The sequence below is a fragment of the Periplaneta americana genome, chromosome 16 (assembly GCF_040183065.1).
Source record: "Periplaneta americana isolate PAMFEO1 chromosome 16, P.americana_PAMFEO1_priV1, whole genome shotgun sequence".
In the NCBI taxonomy this organism is placed as follows: Eukaryota; Metazoa; Arthropoda; class Insecta; order Blattodea; family Blattidae; genus Periplaneta; species Periplaneta americana.
This window is the reverse complement of record NC_091132.1, coordinates 11072747-11087500: the sequence shown is the minus strand read 5'-3', so window position 1 is coordinate 11087500 and position 14754 is coordinate 11072747. Positions and strand designations below refer to the sequence as shown.

At 36.7% G+C, this 14754-nt stretch overlaps 1 protein-coding gene across 3 annotated transcripts in view; it reads right to left on the bottom strand.

The window, feature by feature from the left end:
* Positions 1-14754, bottom strand: part of LOC138691142 (protein suppressor 2 of zeste-like) — a 319182-nt gene that overhangs the window by 157754 nt on the left and 146674 nt on the right. Inside the window, exon 1 of one of the 3 annotated variants that reach the window (XM_069812886.1) lies at positions 10819-10932. The exons of the other annotated variants lie outside the window; for them this stretch is intronic. The gene's annotated coding sequence lies outside the window, so the exon portion shown is untranslated. Of the gene's footprint in view, positions 1-10818; positions 10933-14754 lie in introns of those variants that run through there. 3 annotated transcript variants of the gene reach the window in all.

The window sequence follows — 14754 nt, the reverse complement described above, 5'->3', positions numbered from 1 at the left end:
GTCAATCAGGTACTATCATCGTGTGGTAGATGAAAGAAACTCACTGTCCGATATTACCCGATGTCCGATACTAACCGACTCTCCCCTAAAATCTTAGAAATATACAGGGTGATTCACGAGGATTTACCGTCACTCACGGACCTTACTTCCGAAGACATTCTGAGCAAAAAATGTCATATAAACATGTGTCCTAATCTCAATAATGTTAGAATTACACTAATTTAAAGTTGTTTGTAAAATATGTTTATTCTTTAGTTTTAAAGGTAATAGTAATATGCGTTACAAGAGCGGTATGTTGAAGTTTTCATGTTCGAGGAAAAGTTTGAAAAAGCGAAATGTAGTTGAGCTTTTTTAATTTCCGAGAATTGAAAGAAAACATACCGCTCGTGTATCGTACATTATTTTGTGCGAAGATCGTTTATTACATACCTAAAAGAGGAATTTCTAATTAGTTACAATGAAATCTCCATCTTGGTTTCTGTTCAATGACGGCAAATTTGCAAAACAAAAATATCAATCTTCAACATTGTTGCTTTAAAATGTTTTCTGTGTTTACTATACTCCAGCAGGCCGTGATATACGTCTGTCTTTTTTTTTTCCCCCAGTCTATGATGGGTCTGAAATCTTGTTGATTTTTTCACGGCTTACTTAATGTTACTTGCATCACGAATGCAGTAACTTTAGTGTAGTTGTAGAGTTTACTTAATTTTTGCAAATATTTAAAAACAATAATTAACAGTGCAATTTAGGTCAAATTGCAGTGGTAAGTTTCCAATTTATAATTATTGCTATATTGAACGTCTCTAAAAATAATATGTTAAAAGCCTAAAGCAGTAAAATGAATATGTCACTTAAGCGGTAAGAAGAGGGAAATTGTTATGTGTGTTCGGTTGGGAATACTGAATATGGAATTTTAGACTTACCGCGGGTTGGTTTTGTGCGGAAACCAAGCAAATACGCACGATCTCGCACTAAAGAATATTACAGATAAGTTATAGAATGACTATTCAGGAGTATCATTTCTTTAATTGGCTAGTATTTTGAAGCTAAAAATTTGTTGTGAATTCCATGGTTGCTTTGTACAGATTTTTTTTTATTCTTAACTACAAAATTACATTTTCTTACGTATTTATCACAACTTACTTACAAATGGCTTTTAAGGAACCCGAAGGTTCATTGCCGCCCTCACATAAGCCCGCCATCAGTCCCTATCTTGTGCAAGATTAATCCAGTCTCTATCATCATATCCCACCTCCTTCAAATCCATTTTAATATTATCCTCCCATCTACGTCTCGGCCTCCCCAAAGGTCTTTTTCCCTCCGGTCTCCCAACTAACAGTCTATATGCATTTCTGGATTCGCCCATACGTGCTACATACCCTGCATATCTCAAACGTCTGGATTTAATGTTCCTAATTATGTCAGGTGAAGAATACAATGCGTGCAGTTCTGTGTTGTGTAACTTTCTCCATTCTCCTGTAACTTCATCCCGCTTAGCCCCAAATATTTTCCTAAGCACCTTATTCTCAAACACCCTTAACCTATGTTCCTCTCTCAAATTGAGAGTCCAAGTTTCACAACCATACAGAACAACCGGTAATATAACTGTTTTATAAATTCTAACTTTCAGATTTTTTGACAGCAGACTAGATGATAAAAGCTTCTCAACCGAATAATAACAGGCATTTCCCATATTTATTCTGCGTTTAATTTCCTCTTGAGTGTCATTTGTATTTGTTACTGTTGCTCCAAGATATTTGAATTTTTCCACCCCTTCGAAGGATAAATCTCCAATTTTTATATTTCCATTTCGTATAATATTCTGGTCACGAGACATAATCATATACTTTGTCTTTTCGGGATTTACTTCCAAACCGATCGCTTTACTTGCTTCCAGTAAAATTCCCGTGTTTTCCCTAATCGTTTGTGGATTTTCTCCTAACATATTCACGTCATTCGCATAGACAAGAAGCTGATGTAACCCGTTCAATTCCAAGCCCTGCCTGTTATCCTGAACACTGTTACAAATCACGCCACTCTTGTAAATTTTTAAGAGTGTACATTAGAATGCGTAATTAAACTGCAATCAAGTTCCTAAAGTCGTATAATTTGTAACAATTTTTATAAGTGCGTAAGAATGATGTCATTTTTAGTTAAAAATTGAAAAACAATATCTGTACAAAGCAATTAACAACATATCTTTAGCTTCAGAAAACTAGCCAATTAAAGAAATGATACTCCTGAATAGTTCATTCTCTATTTGTAACAATTTTTACCCTTGAAACAAAATAAAAAAGATGTTTTACTAACAATTTCAATTTAGTGTAACTCTGAAAATACAAAAGGTTGGATAAAAAGTAATGGCAACAATTCGATAATTCTTACATGGCTTTATTCACAGGGGTACAACATTTAAGTACCTTCTATATAGTCGTCTCCCTTATTTATCACCTTTTGCCAAATGTTTAGAAGGCGTCGTACACCATCAGCGCGTCCATGTTTGTTATGTTCCGTATTGACCGCCCTATAGTACGAATAAGTTCATCTCTGGTATTGCACCGGGTCCCTCACAGTGGTTCTTTCACTTTGGCGAAGAGACAATAATCTCATGGACTCATCGGGTGAATACGGTGGATGTTACAGAATCTTCCATTGCCAGTGGCGCAAAAGGTCCTTGACAGCAGCAGCGGTGTGACTCCTTGCATTGTCATGAAGAATGATGGGATTCTGTACCACCAAGTGTCGTCGTTTTCTCCTGAGCGCTAGACGAAGGCGGTGGTGCTTCACGCAGTCTCTGATAACATTCTTGTGCACTACGACCTCGTGCCACTTCAATTTTGATGCAGGAATGTTGCTCCAGTTTTGTAAACATGATCTTAGGGCACTCGCACTGTCCCTATGAAAGTCAACGTTCTACACACTGCAGTAGATTGACAGAGTACTGTCGCCGCTGGCTGCACTAACTCATCTAACAGTCCGTGTTCATGTCCACACTGCTGGCAGCTCTCGAACGCACCATCGTCATGTAGATTACATAAAACTAGTACAAATTTTTCTGTCATGGGGATGAAATTATAAAATAAGCTTCCCAGTCAATATTATAAGTTACCAACCAATAGTTTCAAAGCTAGATTTTATAATTGGCTTTTAATTAATCCTTTCTACTCTGTAGATGAGTTTCTTAACATAAATTCACACGAAATTGTTTTTTAATAAGTAAATAAAGTTATTTAGATTGGTTACGATCATTTTTCTGTTGCTGAGTTTTTCAACACAAATGTGTATGAAATTGTATTTTAATAAATAAGTTTAATTGCAATTTAGTTAGTTTTTTTCAATTTAAAAGTTTCAAATAATTTCATGTTTTCATTGTATTACTTAAATTTTACTGTTTCTATTATTAGTGTTTTTTTAAATGTATTTATATGTTTTTTCAATGTATTCTGACGAAGCCTAAAACTGTATGTATAATGGCCAAATAAATTGAATTGAATTGAATTGACAGCAATGTTGCCATAACTTCTTATCCAACCCTTGTATTGAGATTAGGACAAATGTTTATATAAGATTTTTTTGCTCAGAATGTCTTCGGAAATAAGCCCGTAAGTGACGGTAAATCCTACTTAAATATGCATTAAAAATAATAAGCTATGGAACGGTTTAGTGCACTTTTAACGATTCAGTTGTCTAATTACGCTTTTACTTTTAAAAAATCTGATAATAAATAAATCTATGAAATACATTCAATTGTGTTGTGTTGATGAAACTGCTTTTGTTGTAGTTTAAATGACAATAAGTTTATTAGGTTTTTCCACGTTTTCTTTTGAAAAGGAACGGCTTCTTAAGGTAAGCACTCACTTACCGGAAAAAATTCGTTCGTTGCTTTGCATTTTTATTATTAATAGTATTGCTCACTTGTCCGCATTTCCGAATTAATCATCAAATAGAGTTGTAATTAACCGCTAGAGCGCATTACTTCATTGTAGTGTTCTCAACTGAATCTGGAAATAAAATGAATACCTCTGTATCTTAACCTATCAAGGACATATCTGGTTAATTTATTTTCCCAATCTCATCCCATGGTATGTTCTTTCTCCATATTACATTGCTATAATTCTAATATCATAAACTCATAATGTTGGACTTAATAAAATAAGCTTCGTGCCATCAATTTCATTTAGGCATATACCTTCAATATTACCGCGATTAGAGTCCTTGCAATCGATATATATTCTTTATTTCGATCTTGAGCCGTATGGAAATCCGTTCATAATTCTCTGGCCAGAATTCTGATCGGAATCCGGTCATGCAGTTAGTGGCGATACGGCCAAGTGGGCGATGCTCCATTTAAAATAGTGTTAGGAGAAAATCCACAAACGATTAGGGAAAACACGGGAATTTTACTGGAAGCAAGTAAAGAGATAGGTTTGGAAGTAAATCCCGAAAAGACAAAGTAACTTATATGATTATGTCTCGTGACCAGAATATTGTACGAAATGGAAATATAAAAATTGGAAATTTATCTTTTGAAGAGGTGGAGAAGTTCAAATATCTTTGAGCAACAGTAACAAATATAAATGATATTCGGGAGGAAATTAAACACAGAATAAATATGGGAAATGCATGTTATTATTCGGTTGAGAAGCTCTTATCATCCAGTCTGCTGTCAAAAAAATCTGAAAGAATTTATAAAACAGTTATATTACCGGTTGTTCTTTATGGTTGTGAAACTTGGACTCTCACTTTGAGAGAGGAACATAGGTTAAGGGTGTTTGAGAATAAGGTGCTTAGGAAAATATTTGGGGCTAAGAGGGATGAAGTTACAGGAGAATGGAGAAAGTTACACAACACAGAACTGCACGCATTGTATTCTTCACCTGACATAATTAGGAACATTAAATCCAGACGTTTGAGATATGCAGGGCATGTAGCACGTATGGGCGAATCCAGAAATGCATATAGAGTGCTAGTTGGGAGGCCGGAGGGAAAAAGACCTTTGGGAAGGCCAAGACGTAGATGGGATATGATGATAGAGACTGGATTAATCTTGCTCAGGATAGGGACCAATGGCGGGCTTATGTGAGGGCGGCAATGAACCTCCGGGTTCCTTAAAAGCCAGTAAGTAAGCAAGTAAGTAAGCAAAGAATAAAAATCCGAACGCGCCGTACGGATCCGTTCCGGTAAATGAGCGCCTACCTTTAGTTAATAAAAGCCTGTATGCTGAAAATGAACATTCAACATCGGACAAAGGATGTAACTGGGACAAACTTAAATAAAGGATCCTTGTAAGATCCTCAGTACCCTACTTAGCCGAGTTCATCTGTGCCCTCAACACAGATGCCACTTTCTGCAAATAACTTAGACCACTATTTTTGTGACGACACTGTAATTAATTTTTTTTAGAAAATGTCCCTATCCTCCTTTCAAGGTCTCCTCTGCATCTTCAACTACTGCCAAGGAGTCAAGGAGAGGCAGACCCCTGTCTCCAGTTTTTTAATGGCCTTGGGCAAAAGAGAGTATCCTAGACTAGACGGCATTTCGGAAGGCGGTTAGCTTCTATATGCGCCGTAGCATTTCTGGTATGTGACGTCACAAGCTTGTACAGTAGAACCAATCAGAATCAGTCTATAACAAGCACTTCCCGAGTTCGTTTGTTTACGTGCGAGTGTTTCAATACATTGAAACTAACATTTACTGTGTGTATCTAAGGTAAATAAATGGAAGAAGAGACTGTAAAAAGACAAGTATTACACAAACAGGCGCAGAAAATAGTGTTTAAGGTGTATAATTATTTTAGAAACGTTAACGAGCAGTACGCTGCCGGCCATCTTGATGCTGGCTACAACGTTGCCAACATGCAAGAAACGACTGCAGAAGCATGTGGTGTGGGATTGAGAACCGTGCAAAGAATATTGTTAGTGAAGGAAAGAGGGTTTGTTTGGTGTCATGCTTACAGTAATCAACGGCTAAGGTCATTATTGTCTTTTGATAATTTAAATTCTCTCCTGCGCTATTTGTATTGCACGTGCTCGTGAAGTACGATGTGGCAATGTTGTACGCTGCCTTGCTCTCTCTATCTGTCTCTCTCGACGCAAACGCTAGCAGACAACCGCCTTCCGAATTGCCGTCGACTCTAGTAGCCTAGTATGCTGGAAATTCTAGGCTCTCTGCAAACCAGGTAAACCAACGCTCTGCCCCCTATAGGTATTTGCTGGAACTCAAGACAATGCTATCCGTAGTAGTCTGTTTCTTAACTGTGAATAAGCAGTTTCTTTCTTCTTCGTTGGGGCTGGCACAAATTAAACACATAACAATCAGACACATTAGAATGTTTGGCCATTCCCATGAGTAATTAATTCTTCGAACGTCGCTGTGGCAATCATCCTTGTCACGTCAAGAAACATTGTAAAGTTTCATCGTAAAAAATGTGTGGAAAACATAAAAGAATGGCTAAATAGGCTATTAATTATATTCAATACTAAATTAAAATAGAACAAAAGTGAAACATTTGTTCTGAGCTGGGACTAAATTCGGAATGTCGCTCCATATGCAGAGGAAATATATTGCATATTCTTAATTAATCATTTCTCTTATCATATCATATTCTCCATTTGTAAATTGAAACAAAACTAAAACATTCAAAATAACACAACTGTAGTTCCATTCTCAGAACTGGGTGAAGTATTCTACGTGCTAGTGTATAGGATAGGCCTACCTGAAACAGCGCAGATTTTTTTTCTTTTGTACTTTTGCAAGAATCCTACCGCCAGTCTTGGGGTCTAATGATTGTTTTTTATTCATAATGGTTTCCCAAGCAAGCTAAATAACACTGATTTAAAAAAAAAACTTTTTGTCTCCTACTGAGGAAATTTCAAGTGTTCTACACTGAAAGTGATGCGCTGATTCCAGATCTGTAATAAGATTTATCATAGCACTTCAGGTTTTTGAGTTATGGGACTGTAACATCAATTCTAAATCTTACTATTCATTACATACTTGTAGACTACCATAAAGTCAGAGATATAAATTGAGCTTAGTTTATAATATATCCTTTGTAAAATGTTATTTTATATTATTTTAAATATATTTATAAGGAGATATATACACTTACAATATGTAGTAAGCACTAAAAACTCTGTTAAAAGTGCTTGAGACCTTTGCTTTTCCGCATGTGGTTGATCGCTGTAGGAACCAGCAGAAATCACCCATCATGCTCGGACCGTATTGATCCTGGTACCTGAATTCTATCGTTGATATGTCCTGATGGAACCTCTCACCATGTTCGTCACTTACAGCGCCGAGATTTGGTGGAAAAAAGTCACGGTGTGAATGAAGAAAGTGCATTTTTAAAGACATGCAACAATTCAGATTCTGAAATGCTCTAAGAATGTTATATACTAGCTCAGCATAATTATCAGCTCGATAATTTCCTAAAAACCTATTTGACACTAGTACAAATGTTTCTCAAGCTTCGAGTTCCAAAACACTCAGTTTTGACCTGAACGTAGTGTCACACATCATAATTAAAAATTAAAAATATTATTATTTTAAAACTGTGACGTGACAGAAAAAACGGACTTCAGATCTGTAATCAGCACACTCAAATCAGGGTTGATATACTTGTTTTTGTTCAGTAGCAAAATCACAATAAAAAAATAAAATGGATCTAAATGTAGGGTAAACTAGGGTCTCTTGGACAGTCGGGCATGTTGGACACTCTGTACTTTAACGTGTTACTACGCCACTTGTGGGCACCACATTCTGCTAGAAGTCAATGACGGAAGTAGCCCCACTCGTGCCCACTTCCGTCATTGACTTCTAGCTGAATGTGGTGCCTACAAGTGGCGTGGTAACACGTTAAAGTACGGAGTGTCCAACATGCCCGACTGTCCAACAGACCCTAGTTTACTCTATTAAAAATGTCAAAATTAAAAATGTTATTATTTTAAAATTGTGACGTTATAGGAAAAAACGGACTTCAGATCTGTAATCAGCACATTCAAATTGTTTTGTTCAATAATAAAATCACAATAAAATAAATAAAATGGATCTAAATGTATTAAAATATAAAACTTAAACATTAGAAATGTTTTTATTTTAAAATTGTGACGTGATAGAGAAAACGGACTTCATCTCTGTAATCAGCACACTCGAATTAGGGTTGGTACTTTTTTTTTTTTTTCAGTAGCAAAATCACTGTAGACCAGTGTATTTAATTACTCAATATGATGGATATATAATTTTACAAATGATTTGTCACATTTGTGTGACATAAATATAGCGACAAATATAAATTGTGCAAGAATCCTACCGTCAGCCTTGGGAACTAATGATTGTTTTTTATTCATAATGATTTCTAAAGTACTCTAAATAATGAATTACTCAATATGATGGATATATAATTTTACAAATGATTTGTCACATTTGTGTGACATAAATGTAGTGACAAATATAAATAGTAGCCAGTAATATCCAGTGTTGTGTTGCGCAAGTGAATGAAATGTTGTAGGCTACTGTGCAATACGATATGAAACTATAAGAAAGGCATGTGCCATCGTTATCGATTCAACACTTTAACCAAATCATTTATCAAAGTAAAGAATTATTATCGCCCATGATTACACCTTACACCTGTTACAACAAGTTTTACTTTCTTATAGGCCTAATATGAAATGTAGTCCACACCTGTGGAGTAACGGTCAGCGCGTCTGGCCACGAAACCAGGAAACCAGGTGGCCCGGGTTCGAATCCGGTCGGGGCAAGTTACCTGGCTGAGGTTTTTTCCGGGTTTTCCCTCAACCCAATACGAACAAATGCTGGGTAACTTTCAGTGCTGGACCCCGGACTCGTTTCACCGGCATTATCACCTTGAATTCATTCAGACGCTAAATAACGTAGATGTTGATACAGCGTCGTAAAATAACCCAATAAAAAATATATGAAATGTAGAAAAAAGAACTGTAATGTTCCAAAAAATCTACTTCCAGATTTTCACGGAGATGGCCATGTGTCTGTAGGCCATGTGTCCAGTAATCTCTCCCGAACTATCGGACGGAATTCTTTCTTTCTTTCTTTCTTTCTTTCTTTCTTTCTTTCTTTCTTTCTTTCTTTCGTAATCATTATCTACGAGACTATTTCTCCGGTAACATAGCGCTGAATTAAAGCAGTTTTAGCTAGCAAATTAATAGATCGTTATTTTTTTAATAAGGCTACTACACAATGACGATATATTTAAAGCCGTTTATGTAGTTTTTTTACACATCAAATGACGTCATATGTTGAAACTGACATTTTATTTTAAAAAATTATTATTACACTATGTAAATAGTACTAAGTTTTATCCGCTTTTGTTACATATTGTCAAAGTTCATGACATTCATACAAATTTAATATCGTAATGAGATTAGCCACTTCACCACGCTAGTGTCATAGAGTGAAGCACACGTTGAAATGGATGAAAAGTAATTTATTTATTGTACTGAATTACTACACATTTTAATGTGGAAAGCTTTTCTGCGTACCACTTGAGAAAAATTATATCACAAATTACAACATTGCCACTTATGGAGTTGCGTCGATGCACATGCAATTCATTCGTTAGCTAAAGAGCTTCAATTGTTTATTCTTTACCAAGGTAATGTTTCTAATACAACATTGATCAAATGTAATGCGCAACACATCACTGTTATACAGGGACATCTTTTTATTTTTACTTCAATTTTTATTGTACCTGAGTTTTTTAATGTACTTCACTCCCACCCCTTCTACTAAGGAAGTTCCAACTCCGCACAGAACCAAGACCGCAGATAGTAAGCACTACTGAGTTACTGAGTGTAGTACGTTCCAGAAATATGTTCGCGTTTTCCAGTGACGAAAGAGCTTTCAATATTGAATCATATTTTCGCACAGGTACTGTCCGTTTGCCTACGTCGCATCCCGATTTCCCCCACCTGTTTCTGCTCGCCCCTCCGTAATAGCTGGGCTGTCTTAGCTCTTTTCTGAAAACATTAATTTCTCTTAGGAATTGGAAGTTTACGTAATATTATACAGCTGTTTAATTTAACTTAAATAAAAGGGCCTCGTTAAGTAATTAACTGTCACGTGATTTCCTCCCTTTCTACAATCCTGCGGCATAACCACTTGGGCGGACAGTAGATAGCATGTCTGAGTAATTTTATATTTTCGGGTCGGGCAGAAGTGAAGATTGAATTTACAGTACGTAGAGTAGGTACAGAATTATTTCAACATGAGTTACTAGTACGAAGGACGAAACTGGCAATTGGAATTAGATGCAATAGTCTATAGTGCGATAATATGCACAAAAGAACTGAAGCCTGTATCGAAATGAACGGCCACCATTTTCAAAACTGTGTTTAAATATTCATATTATGATTATTTTTCAATTTAACTTCTTTCTCTATATTGTACGCTAATGTGCTGTAGACAGTATAATATACACTGCATAATGAATACATTCGCATGGATAACTCACTTCGTGAGTAAAAACACATATTCTTAATACAGTACTGTACTTTGATTAAAGAAAAACCTAATGAAAATTATCAAACTCAAAATCGCGATATTTCCTAATTTACGTAAATGGATGAACTACTTTTCTTCCTTCCTATACCTAGTAGAGTGATTTGTTGTTTTACGCCAGTATCATCGAACTCCAGTCTTGGAGGAGGGAGCAAGCGGTGTTTCCGGTTCTCTAAAGGTATAGACAGGTTAATATTAAAAATGTTAGTAAAAATAAAATGATGTCCCTGTATTTGCGGATACATCTTCATTTCTTTTATTTTTTCACAAATTACTTACGTGTATTGCAGCAATTCCTGAAACTACAGAATTCATCAAATGGAATTCGCAACATAAGCTGATTGTGTTGGCGGATCTGTGGTCCGTCCCAGGCATCTATGGAGCAGAAAGACGAAACAAGACCTCTGCGCAAGTGATATGTGGGAGGGCTAGGGCCAATGACTGCTCTGAGGGGAGGCATTGCTTGAACGAACCGAGCAATCGTTTGCAGGAGGGAATAATTTCTATCTGAACTCTACTCTACCTTCTACCACGAGCATCTTAACCCTTAGCGGACTCGAGCTGATGCTGCCCGCAATACAATCCGGCACAGATAGACTCCACCCCCATATGCGCGAAGTTATTCCACAGATTCCTGGGACGGACCATATCTTCTCTTCTTTTTATAGGCCTATTTTGAGAGGTCATGTGCATTGCAGCATTTCCTGATAGAAGCGACCTAGCCATCCGGGATGTCCGTCTTTTTATATGTTAGGTAATCCCAACAATAACGATGACATATTAATTAATAAATGAATATTGTATTTAGATGTTTATTTATTTGAGTGATTTATATGTTTATACAAGGGGGGGGGCCTGTTGCCTCCGTGGTCTGTTGATCAGCATGCTGGCTTCCAGATCTGGAGGTCCCGGGTTCGATTCCCGGGCTTGGCTCTCGGTGAATTTTTCTTGAAGAAGAGAAATTGCCTGGATGGAAATTTGTATGAATGTGAGTGTGCCGGGTTAATATTAATTAGCCAATCATAAAAAAATATAAAATACAATATATCAGGACTGCCGCTGGGCAGTAACCTGAACACAAGTTTCAGCGTCACATTGTTGACAAGTAAAGGCTCATTCACAATGAAAATTAAACATAACGTAAGTGTTAACTTAAGAATATAAACGTTACGGTAAAATCAAGAAGTCATATCATCATTCACGATGGGAACATAAACATAACAGCAAACATACTTGGTAACCATGGAAACATAACAACGACGCCATTTCCTCATATTCTGTCGTATACTTCAGCGCTCCACGATTGTGTTCTGTTTGCAAATCACGTAAGCATAAGCATGAAAGTTTTGAGTTTGCAAACTTTCATGTTAATCTCTTACAGTAATATTTATGTCAATGCTTAAGTGAACCATTGTGAATGATCCCATTTGGTAGCCTAGGCGCAAACGTCTGTGTTTATGTTACGGTTATGTTTAATTTTCATTGTGACTGAGCCTTAACTCTATCTGTTAGAACAACCATGAAGCACTAATAGATGCTATAGAGTTAAAGAAAAAAACGGAGAGGACCGTGTTAAAAACAGTTGCTGTATATATGTCATTTCTACATCAGATGGACCTTGAAAATATTCACTTTTTCAACACATAAGCTTAGGCCGTGTCTCAAAGCTGAAGTTTATAATACACACTAGTGACTTGCAACTAGCTGAATAGTAAACTGAACATGTAGAAGCTTTGAATCACGGCCTTCTTCATGGACTATTTTTTTAAAACTATGACATCACGGTGCAGCAATGAATTAAGAAGGCAGTGTCCTAATACAGTTTCATTACGAATTATGTGGAAAAGATAAGGGCCTAAAATATTACAATATTTATAAAATGTAAAGAAGGTACTGGAATACCAATGTGAATATTGAATCTTACCGTATTGTTTTACTTTTTACTTCCAAAGCATCTTCAGATTTCATAGCTCCAATAATTGTTGACGAAGCATCCATGTTTGTTTAGTGTACAAGTCATCAATCAAGCAAGTATTTTCGTTTACTAGTTACTATGGGCTTGATTACTATGCACTGTGTAGATTTTGATAATGACTTCTGACGTCACATCCGGCTATTTAGCCAACTATCTAGTTCACTTCAGCTGTAAATGTAGCTTTTTAAGACACGGCCTTAATATTCAGCTTAATTTTGGTTTAATAAAAAATTATTATCTTACACAAATGGAGGCGACTAATAAATACGGGGAGTATCAAAACGGAAATAGTTAAATAAACATAGTTTAGTCTAATAAAGTAGACTACTTAACTGTGATATTAATTTCCAAATAAATCCAATTCCCTGTATTTAGTTTAGCAGGTTATTTTACGACGCTTTATCAACATCTCAGGTTATTTAGCGTCTGAATGAGGTGAAGGTGATAATGCCGGTGAAATGAGTCCGGGGTCCAACACCGAAAGTTACCCAGCATTTGCTCATATTGGGTTGAGGGAAAACACCGGAAAAAAAAAACTCAACCAGGTAACTTGCCCCGACCGGGAATCGAACCCGGGCCACCTGGTTTCGCGACTAGACGCGCTAACCGTTACTCCACAGGTGTGGGCCAATTCCCTGTAATGACATATTTTTCATTACAATATATTTCAAACTTTTTTCTAGATTTATTGTGGGAATACACATTTTCAAGAACCAAATTAGGCCTAAGCTTACCAAACAAGTGGTTTTTAGCATGGCCCCTCTCCATATGAAGGGTACACGGGAAAACCGATCAAGGTCCATCAAATTCGAAATTGAGTTAATAATGGTATCTTATAGTGGAAAGGAAGTACTACTATCATGTGGTCTAGCTAGTAATAAGAAATCATCGTTCTTGACATTCCACTACGTCAATTTCTATTAAATACACACATAACAAAGTACTAAGTGCTTAAACTTTAAAATTCGTTTTCTCGAAACTTTCTAAAATGGACCTTGATCGTTATTCCCGTGTACCCTTCATATACTTATGGGCATTTTTCAAAGATATTTGATCAATTTTGTCCACACTCAGTATCTATGAGTAAATTTATCCGGGAATGATCCATATGAAATATAAATAAAGCGGTGTATCGACCGCGCGGAGGTATAATGTACACGGTCTACTGGCAGGTGTTGCCCGATATCTGTAAATAAGTGGAAAAGTCGTCTCTAATCGCGGTACGGCATTGATCCAACCAAATGCTGCTACAGTTTTAAAGTAAGAATTCATAACTATATTCTGTGAAATAAAAATTTCTTCGTTTACATGTTGCTACATTTTACGAAATAAGTCAACGACAGCAAGCAAGAGAATATACAATCAAAAACCTATAAAGAGATGTCTTATATTACTATTCACTACTAACATAATTTTAAACATCCCCTGTACTTCACTAATCACTACACATTAATTGCACTCATTACTCGGTCACTAAACCTCACTAAACTGTCTCTGTAGCTCACTGCACTTTCACTATAAAACACTGCACTTACATTACTGTGCACTGCGCACTCACTAACACTCACTCACTTTCACTGTGAATACACAGAGTAATTCACGACCAATGACCCACGCTTTAGGAATAAAATGTCACATGAACAAGGGTTCTATTATCATTAGTTTGAAAGCTTGGCGTATTATGTAAAAATCCAAACGTCATACTGTGAATCACGCTTTGGAGTTGATTGCATCGTAATGCAGACATTGGAGCGTAAGCTAAACGGCGAGTTGCGATGTGATGTGAAGTACGAGGGAAGGGGAAAATAGGTCTGCCAGTATTGTAGAGTCTTAGAAAGATACTATACACGTCCCAGAAAAAAAGACAGCGCGCATGATAAGAGGACGAGCGATCTGGTTCACAAGAGAACGACTGTACATGCTGCTACGCTCATCAGAGAGAGAGCCGTGCAGAGGTATGGAATGCTTCCCGCGCTATTCACATCCGTGCGGCATTTCAAAATCTGCTTCCAAACTGAGGTAGCCTACTTATGTTCATTTTATGATCGATACGTACTGAATTGAATTGAAAGAGGTGAATTGGGAGGACAAATTTAAAAGGTACGCAAACGCGTCCTTGCAAGGGGTTCGGGGTTGCAAGAAACTAAATATGTGAGCTCCAAGCCTGTTGGCCACTAATCTCACTCCGGGTTATGTTGCTTCGCTGAAGGAGCTTAGAAAATTTTGAAAGGGGAAAACCG